Raw genomic sequence first — 9,772 nt, 5'->3', positions numbered from 1 at the left:
ATGCTGTAATGAACATTAGGGTAAAAATATCTGCTTGAGTCCTTGTTTTCAACTCTTTTGGCTATACACCTAGAAGTGGAATTGTTAAGTTATTTGGTAATTCCGAGTTTAACTTTTCAAGAAACCACCAAACTGTTTTCCACTGTGGCTGCACCTTTTACATTCCACCAGCACCATACAAGGATTCCAATTTCTCTACACTGTCACTAACACTTGTTATTTTCCATTATTTTGATTGTAGCCATGGTAGTAAGTGTGAAATTGTATCTCATTGTGGTTCGACCTGCTCAAAAATTTTAAATTAATGAGAAGACTGTCATAAATATCTTTTATTAAACTATAATACCTGTGGAAAAATACTACAATTCTGTTATTAAATCAAAAAGTCAGTTGACAGCTTGCAGACATCAAGTTGTTAAGGGCCTGCGACTGGGCAGGTCCTATCTTCTGAGTGTACATAAAAGCCACCTACAACCATGGTTATTAATATCACATGTCTACCAGAAGCTAACTGCTTTATGTCATTGATCTTTCCCCACATTCCTGTGAGATAGATATTTTAATCCACTTTTTATAGATGAGGAAGCTGAGGGTCTTCTAGGATAAAGAGCATAGCCAAAGTCAGACCTCTAGTAAATTGAAATGCCAGGATTCAAACAAATGTCTGCTTGACCTCCAGTCCTGAGCGCTTTCTGCCATAACAAGGTTTCAGAGGGAGGGAAACAACCGGGAAGGGACAGAAGACAATCAGGTGACATTTTATTTACTTCCAATCTTGCACGAGTTGGCTGTCATTTAAATGGGTTTTTTGTCCAGGATTTATTCCATTAAGCCCAAGTCTTTTCTTTTCTTTCTTTCTTACTGTGGTGTGTGCCCTAACTTGTGCCATTTTCTCTGAAATCTCGGATCCACAAACACTTTGCCAAACACCACAGGGCTTCCTGCTAGCCTGGCACCTGAGGGCCTCTCCTTTCTCTGTGACGTGTGAATGCCCCAGGATTCAGACCACAATTTCAAATACACTTCCAGCTAAGTGGCAGGTCCTCTACAGAAAGGAATGAGGTACAAGGCAGAAGAGATAGGCTGAACTCCAAGCTAGTCTGAACTGGGTCCTAGCAGAAAGAGAGTGCACCCAATGGCCAACTCATTCCATCCATGTACTGACAGGTGGAATGAATTGCCAACCCCTTCCATGGATATCACGTTCTGCTTCAGGCACAGTGTCTTCATCTGTGAACAGCTGCTGCCAAATGTTGCTTGGAGATGGCCTGCCTGCCCGCCCCCTACCAAAGAGAGTCTGCTATAGAGCAAACCAATTGCCTCTTTACCAGGTGCACATATGGGTGTGGCCATTAACAAGACCTGGGCAACCATCATCACACAGAGAAATATCAAACCCTGGGAAATTTATGATCTCGACAATGAAGCTAAGCTCTTTTTCTGTAGAAACTCAAGGCAATTTTACCACTTCATCTCAACACAAAGAAGCTTTTAATGAACTATATTACAATAAAAGCATTTCACTTGGAGAAGAATGTGTCACAATGAGATATTACGTCAAGACAGATTTGTGTCCCTTGAATGGTGATATAAAAATAATCTTCAAAAAAATATTTAGCCCAATTTATAAGAAAATCTTTTGTATACATATATGGAGGCTACTCATTCAGAAAAAAACCCAATTCTGACTCTGTTGGGTAGGCTGTTAGATTCAGGCTCAAAAGGGAGGTCAAAGAAAGTGAGATCTGAAGCCTCTTGGAAAGATCTGGAATATATATGACACCCTGCTTCTTCCCTCATGCCACTTGTATCATTGTGAACATCCACTAAACCCAGAACACTACAAGACTCTGTTCTTACCTTTTTCCCCCCAGTTTAATTATTTTTAAGTAGTTTTGAATAATAAAATTAAAACGTGAATTTATTTTCATTGTAAACTTTAAGTAAAAGCGAAATCCCCTTAACTCTCCCCAATCTCATTCCACATGGGCATTTTCTATAATCAGCTTAGTGTGTACCATTCTGGGTCTTTTACAAACATTTACACTGACATAAGTACATTGTGACCCAGCTCTTTGATGAATAAACAGCTATTCAACAAATATTTTTTGAGCACTTACTATTCAGAAGGCTTTGTTTCAGGTACAGGGGATATGAAAAGATTAGGTTATAATATATTGAGCACTTATCTTATGCCAGGACTTGTGCTGAGGAATTTATCTTTAATTTTGGATTTAATCAGCACAACAACCCTGAAGAGGTGTACTACTCTTTGTTCTACAGGTGAGAAAACTGAAGTTCAGAGAAGCTAGGTGATTTACCCAAGATCACAGATGATAGATGATAGAGCTCAGATTCAAACAGAGGAGTGGCTGTGGAGAGCCCATAGTTTAATGACACAGCATGACAACATACTGAAATAATAGTCGGCGTTGCCCCAGTGTTCAAGACACTCCTCCTAGGGCTTTACATATTTTGACTGATTTAATGTTGACAACAACACGAATATGTAGTGCTATCAGCCACCATTTTACAGATGTGGATACTGAGGCTCAGTGAGGTTAATTAATTAACCTTGATTATGCTAGTAACAAGTGCCAGAGCTGGGATTGGAATCCAGACAGTCTGGTTGCATTGCTTCATCTCTTAACTTCTACGTTACACTGTCCAACCCAATATTATGTGCACTGATGCATACTCATGCTTAATAACTACGCAGCTCTTAATCATGTTTGCTTAGAGGTTTTAACAACAATGAAAAATGCTTCCTTATAATGTAAATAAAATAATGGAATTCAGAATCATATATATGGTATGATCCTAATTATATCCAACAGATGGTTGAAAATTTTTTAGTAAGAAATTCATTTTTTTTAAGTCTACTTCCTTTAAGGTTGTACAAATCATATGAGTAGAACCAAAAGTAAATTAAACATTTTCACCTGATTTACACCACAGTCTAGTTCTTCATGTTAACTTTACTCTTCAAACAACAGAAAATGGGTGGCACTTTAAGAACTGGGAAAGAGGCCGACTCCTCAAGGCACACATTTGTTTCTCCTGTTGATGGGTGTTTTTTCCCTTGCCATTTAGAAAAGGTCACCAAGTCTCTGTGTTCTCTTAATTCACCTGAGATTTGGTGGGAGGGTGGGCAAAAGCAAAAGCGGCCAGACAGTCAGCAGATCTGACACCCACCTGCACCCAGCCTCCTGGAGGAGATTATGTCATGTTGTGAGGCGTGGTGGCCAGGAGGTGAGTGTTTTTGGAGGCGGGGAGGTGGAAACAGGAGAACTGACCAGAGGTATAGGGAACTTCTCCCATCCCTGGGAAGTAGCTGGGCTTTTTTTCCCAGGTTCCTCAGTGAATAGAGACCAGTCCCCACACCCATGGTGACACCTAGCCCACTAGTAATATGACTTGGAGGGATAGTGCAAGTATATGGTGAAGGATTGTGGGAAAGAGGGGAGGCAGGGGCTAAGTAGTAAAAACCATGCACTGGGAGGCCATATCAAGGATACCTATGCCTGGCTTTAAAAAGTTAGATACCTGGGGCTTCCCTGGTGGCACAGCGGTTGAGAGTCCGCCTGCCGATGCAGGGGACACGGGTTCGTGCCCCGGTCTGGGAGGATCCCACGTGCCGCGTGAGCCACGGCCGCTGGGCCTGCGCGTCTGGAGCCTGTGCTCCGCGATGGGAGAGGCCACAACAGTGAGAGGCCCGCGTACCGCAAAAAAAGGGGAAAAAAAAAAAAAAAAAAGTTAGATACCTGTAGTGACCGGTATATAATGAAGAAAAAAAGTCCCTTTCCAGAATGTTCTTGAGACTGCAAAAAAGCACATAACATTTTTGGGAAGACATCCCTTCACCCAACTTCCATGCAGTATAGGGATTAATAATGATTGAACCCTTCCTCCAACTCTGCTGGTGAGACCTTAGATTAAATTTGATTTGAAGATTAAAAGGAACACAACATTCTAGGTAGAGAAAAGACACAGGAAAACCTCAACTGTTGTTCTCTTTAGGTAGTGGAATCATGGGTTATTCTTTTTCTTTATCATTTTCTGTATTTTCAAGTTTTCTATGATTGTCACTTGTTCCTTACAAAATCATAAAACCAATTACTTTTTAAAGACTCTTATTAGTTATGTCACTTCACCATCCATCTGGCTTACTCATGCTTTATTTTCATCTAGACATTTTTACACTGCAAATGTTTGTTACAAGTAGGACAGCTATGATTTTTTCTCTAGAATCCAGTCCAAGAATTTGCATTTAGATATATGTAAATGAAAGTAATTTAGGCCAACATTATTCTATATGCTACTTGAAAAGAATTTTTAAAGTGTTAAGGAAAACTAGAGGGATTTAATCACTTTGCTCCATGCCAAACTCTAAGTCCAGAATCAGGCCATAAATGATGACAGGGGCCAGGCCAGCAACACCTCGACTAATGCTCCCAAGTGGTCATTCTGGCAACTAATTCCAACTTTGAAGAAAGGGAAACTGGGCCAAATATACAAGCCTAACAGAAAACCCCCATAGGCTGCTTGCATAATTGGAACAGTTACTTTGCAACTTCTCCTTGAGTCAATCGCTGGTTTACAGTTATAGTTATTCACTTCAATTAGATGTGAACTGATACCAAAAATAGATGGTCTGTGTCAAGTTACTTTATCTCAGACGCAAGCGACTCTGTTATAATCCTGTATAGAAACTAGTGCTTTTTAGAGACCACCTGCAGACAGATCTGTCTTTATTCAGACCTGCAAATGCAAACTGGATCCTAGGCTTCAGATCAGCACCAGGTCATCATCAGGCTTCCTAGGGACTCCCTGTGTTGGCCTCATACATATGAGATTTTCTGAAGAATCCTAGTTGCTCGGTATCAATCCTTTCTTCTGTGTCCCACAGTCTCGCCTGTGATTTGCCTTCCAGTTTTTTTTTTTTTTTTTTTTTTTTGTGGTCCACGGGCCCCTCACTGCCTTGGCCTCTCCCGCTGTGGAGCACAGGCTCCGGACGCGCAGGCCCAGCGGCCATGGCTCACGGGCCCAGCCGCTCCGCGGCATGTGGGATCCTCACGGACCGGGGCACGAACCCGCATCCCCTGCATCGGCAGGCGGACTGTCAACCACTGCGCCACCAGGGAAGCCCCTGCCTTCCAGTTTTTGCAAGAACTTTTATCTACAGAGCACTGTTTCCCTGAGCCACACCACTATGGATTGGAGTTTATTGTCCCAATGTAAACTAGCTGAATAAATGCAAACTAGAACCTAATGTTCAGCCTTGCAGGATTTCCTTGAACCTGCTTGCCTGCGTCTAAGCGGTGCTTGGGCAACTGCTTGCCGTTCATGGCTGTGGATCTGAGCCATCCTTGTTAAAATATCTGTCCCTTGGTATCATCTCTTCCCACCCCATTTATCCCAGTAATGGATGAGTCCATCCTTTACCATCGTCGGTCTTTACTCTCCAACAAATCAGCTTTGTGCCTTGTCATTCTTCACCTTTCATGTAATTAAGTTCAATAAACCATTTATTGAATATGACCTCATGTTGGTACTATTTCAGGTTGATACTAAGATGAATAAAGTTAGATCTTTGTCCTTAAGAAATTCATACTTTAGTGGATGTATTAGTTTCCTAGGGTTGCCTTAACAAAGTACCACAAACTGGGTAGTTTAGAGCAACAGAAATTTATTGTATCACAGTTCTGGTGGCTAGTTCTGAAATCAAGGTGTTGGCAGAGGTGATTCCTTCTAAGGTCTGTATGGACAATCTGTTCTTTCCCTCTCCCCTAGCTTCTGGTAACCTTGGCTGTTCCTTGGCTTGTAGATGGTGTTCTCTCTGTGTCTTCACATTATCTTCCCTCTGTATCTTTTCTCTTTTAACAAGGAAACCTATCATACTGGATTAAAGACCTACCTGCTCCAGTATGACCTCATCTTAACTTAGCTAATTGCATCAGTCACAACCTTATTTCCAAATAACGTATTCTGAGAGAATGGGGGGTTAGGATTTCAACACATGAATTTTGGGGGGAAGCAGTTCAGCCTGTAAGAGTGGGCAAAATGTATACAAATAGAATTAAGTAGAATAAAATATGAGAAGCTAAATACTAACGATAAGTGCTAAGGATGAGTAAAGCACAGAGAAGTGTTGCATTATGATTGAGGTAAACTAGGCAGGGTTGACTCATGGCAGAATGAAGCTGTCATCTGAACAGTGAGTCAAGGATTCTTCTGGTGATGCTGCCACAGTGCAGAGAAGAATGTCTCACTACCCCTGGGCATGTAAAAGCCTCCCTCATCTGTAGGCAGCAGGCCAGAGTGACTGGGATCCTCTGGGCACACCTTTGACCCATCTCTGAGTCCACCACAGAGAAAATGGTCTCCCCACAGTATACGCTGTACAACTAATATCTGGGTGTCAGAGTCTGCTGCGCTTATCAGATTTATTAGATAAAATTGCCGGAGGGTGGAAGTACCAAAAAGTGTGAGTAATTAAAACACTGAGCTGCAATATTATTAAAAGTATATTAAAATCAATGACATCCATTTGAAAAGATATATTTCACACCCTGTCCTCCACAGTGGGCAATGTGGCTGAACAGAAACAGTCAAGCAAGGACTATTGTTAATGAAGGTCCTTGTGGAAAAGGCTGCCAGAGACAAAATGAGTTAAATTCTTTATTGTGTCTTGACAGCCCACATGAATCTATGATAATGATAAATGTTCTCATTTCGAACTTTTTTCTTTTCCTGAGACATTTTACATGTTATGTCCAATTTGCTTTGAATTTCTCCAAAGACATATGTTATCCAAGAAAGTCTCTGCTTGCTTCCCATTAAGTAAGATCTTATCAAGGTGTTTGCATGTGACATCACATTAGAACTATTAATCTTATGACAGGACATTAAAAGGGGGGAGGGGAATTCCTTAACAGGTTGAGGGCTATTACCCTTGAGAAACAGCCCTCAGAACCCACAACAAGCACCAGCCTAGGAACTGCAACTGAAATTATTAATAAGCACTTTCCCGAAGCTAAAACCCTAGGCAAGAAGGTTGCTACTTAGAAGGGTGCTCAGTGGACAGTGGAAGCTAAAATGGCTTGCATGCCACTGGGCTGGACCCTGCTGCTTCTGGATCATGGACCTGAAGGATTCTGGCAGGGCACTAAAGGATGGTTGTTAATTCTCAGTGGCATTAATTCTTCCCTGGTATTAAGACACAGCAAGTGGGTCAACAACACAGATTTAGTGTGAAAGGAAAGATGATAATTCCCTTTTGCTGCTATAATGATTCTCTAAGGTACACAAACACATACACATTCGTGCACACAAACACACACAGATACACACACAGACAACACTTTAACAGACCGGCAGGAAATTGGCTCAAGATGAGGCTTTAGCGGTAAGCAAGGTCTAGACCATCTGGGCCATAAGAGTATGATAAGGACTTTGATATTTATCCTAAGAGCAATGGGAAGTCTTTGATGGATTTTAAGCCAGAAAATACACAGTCATATTTGCGGTTTTCAAAGGTTATTTTGGCTGCAGTGTGGATATAGATTTAAACAGGGCAACAGTGGAGGAGCACAGTGGATTCCCTTGGCTACGGCAAGCCTGTGAAGATGACAAAAGTGTACAAACCCCAGCAAGCGATATTTAGATGTTAAATCAAAGGACTGGATGGTGGCTTGAATACTGCGGATGGGAAAGCAGATAAGAGACCTCCAGTTTTCTAGGCATACAACCAGATGGATGGTAGTGAAGTTATAGAGACAAAATGAAATGGGGATAGTCTGGACACGTGGTCATGAGTTGGAGTTTGAACATATTGCATTTACAAAGATTATAAAATATTTAAGTAGGAATGTTAAGTCGGGTATGCCTATACCTTAATGTAGCTTGGCATCTAATCTACTCAATACTGTCCAGCTATCTCTCCTTTGTTTTGCTAAATCAGTCTTAAAGTTTGTTTGTTTTAATTTAATTGCAAACATTTTTATAATTGGAGAGAATGAGAAAGCTTAGAATTGTGTTAAACTAGATGTATATAAAATGACCTAAGAAATGCTTTTTTTCCCCTTTTTTATCCAGGAACAGTGCTGTGATTTGAAGGAGCAGATATCATACAGGGGTCAAGTGTCTACCAGAGCAGCAAAAAATGTAGCAAAGTCAGTTCAACCTTGGTTAGGTTCTAAGAGAACTGAGGTTTATTATTTGTAGGGAATTATATGTGCTCTTGCCATATGTTAACCAGCTTTTTCTATTCTTCTCCAGACTATATCCATTTGGTGTCTCTGTTTAGGGGAATACAGAGTGCAGCCCCACAGTACAGTTCTGCCAGTATGTCAGGACAAAGCCTGCATCCAGACCAGTCACTGGGGGAGAAATATATCTGTTCCACACTCCCTGTTTCTTCCAACTAGTTTGAGACAGGTCTCAGAATTTGCCCGAATATTATTCTGAATCTATGAAGTAAATGTCAAGTATTTTATCTCCATATCCCTAAAAGTGAGAATGGGTTGCTAGGGGAAATGCTCAAGTCAGTCATAAAGCATTTCCGAAGGGAGGATATATTGAATGAAAATGATAATTCTTGTCTTGTTTAATGAGCTTTCATGGAAGCTCCTGGGGGTAGTAAAAATTTATACCCCTACCAAGACAGCCCCAGAATATGGCATCCACATGGGATGGAATGTGGTTCTGGGAAGCTGAGAAAAGGACAGTTGTCAGTTCCCCTTTACTTGACTGAATAGCTCATCTCGGCTATACCTGGGAGGTTTATGTCTCATGGGGTGGAAGATGGTGTAATCAGGTCAGAAATTTTTTGACTTAATCCTTTCTCAGAAAAAGGCTGACTGTTGAGTGTGGGCTGAGTAGCGTGGAGTCAAGTTTAACATTTACAATAACCTAAAGCTGAAGACTGGTAAAGGATTTGCACTCTGCGAGCTGCCATGGACTAAAGGACAGCTAGACTGTTACAGAGATCCCAGAAAGACTTCACAGGATAAAGCAGTACAAGCCATCTCACTGCCTCAAAGAACACAAAAGACTACAGTAACACTAGGTTTATTCTAATACTTATTCTTTATGATTCTCAATCTTCCCATAAGTAAAATGGAAACAGTAAGACTTACCTTATAAGGTTCTTGTGAAGATTAAATGAATGAAGGATGCCAAGTGTTAGAGCAGAACTTGGTACCTTCCAGGAGCTCTATACACAACAGATTATTATTATTATTGGAATAAAGATTAAAATATCGTTGTTAAGAAATTATTACAGAATATAATTTTATCAGTTACTATATATAAGGTTTTCATATAAAGGAAATTTTCTATTTAAAATGAAAAAAATGACAACACTTCTGCCTTTTGTGATGAGATATAATCATTCATGTTGGTAGAAGAATAAATTTTCTTTCACTTACAAAAACTGATGGGAATGCAGGCCATGCCTAAGAATTTGACGTTTAAGGTGAGACTATAATTTTAAGACCTTAAATGTTGCCTTTGTTTAATGAAAGGTCTTACTGATCATTTCTGGTGGGATAAGAGAAGTCCCAGTCCTGAAGGAAAAAGAGTAAGGGTAAGAAAACTGAACTGTTTTGCAAAATAAAGCAAGAAGAATTTTTATTTTAGCCCTGTGTTCCAGGAATTAATTTTAATATTAAGTCAAGTACCCTTTTACTTGAAAATGATTTAAAAAAAAAACAAAACTCAATTCAAACTGGCTTAAGCAAAAGAGAGAACTTATTATGTAGAAGTCCGG

Source organism: Lipotes vexillifer, unplaced genomic scaffold (genome assembly GCF_000442215.2).
Source record: "Lipotes vexillifer unplaced genomic scaffold, Lipotes_vexillifer_v1.1 scaffold729, whole genome shotgun sequence".
Taxonomy (NCBI): Eukaryota; Metazoa; Chordata; class Mammalia; order Artiodactyla; family Lipotidae; genus Lipotes; species Lipotes vexillifer.
Note: the sequence above shows the minus strand (reverse complement) of the source record.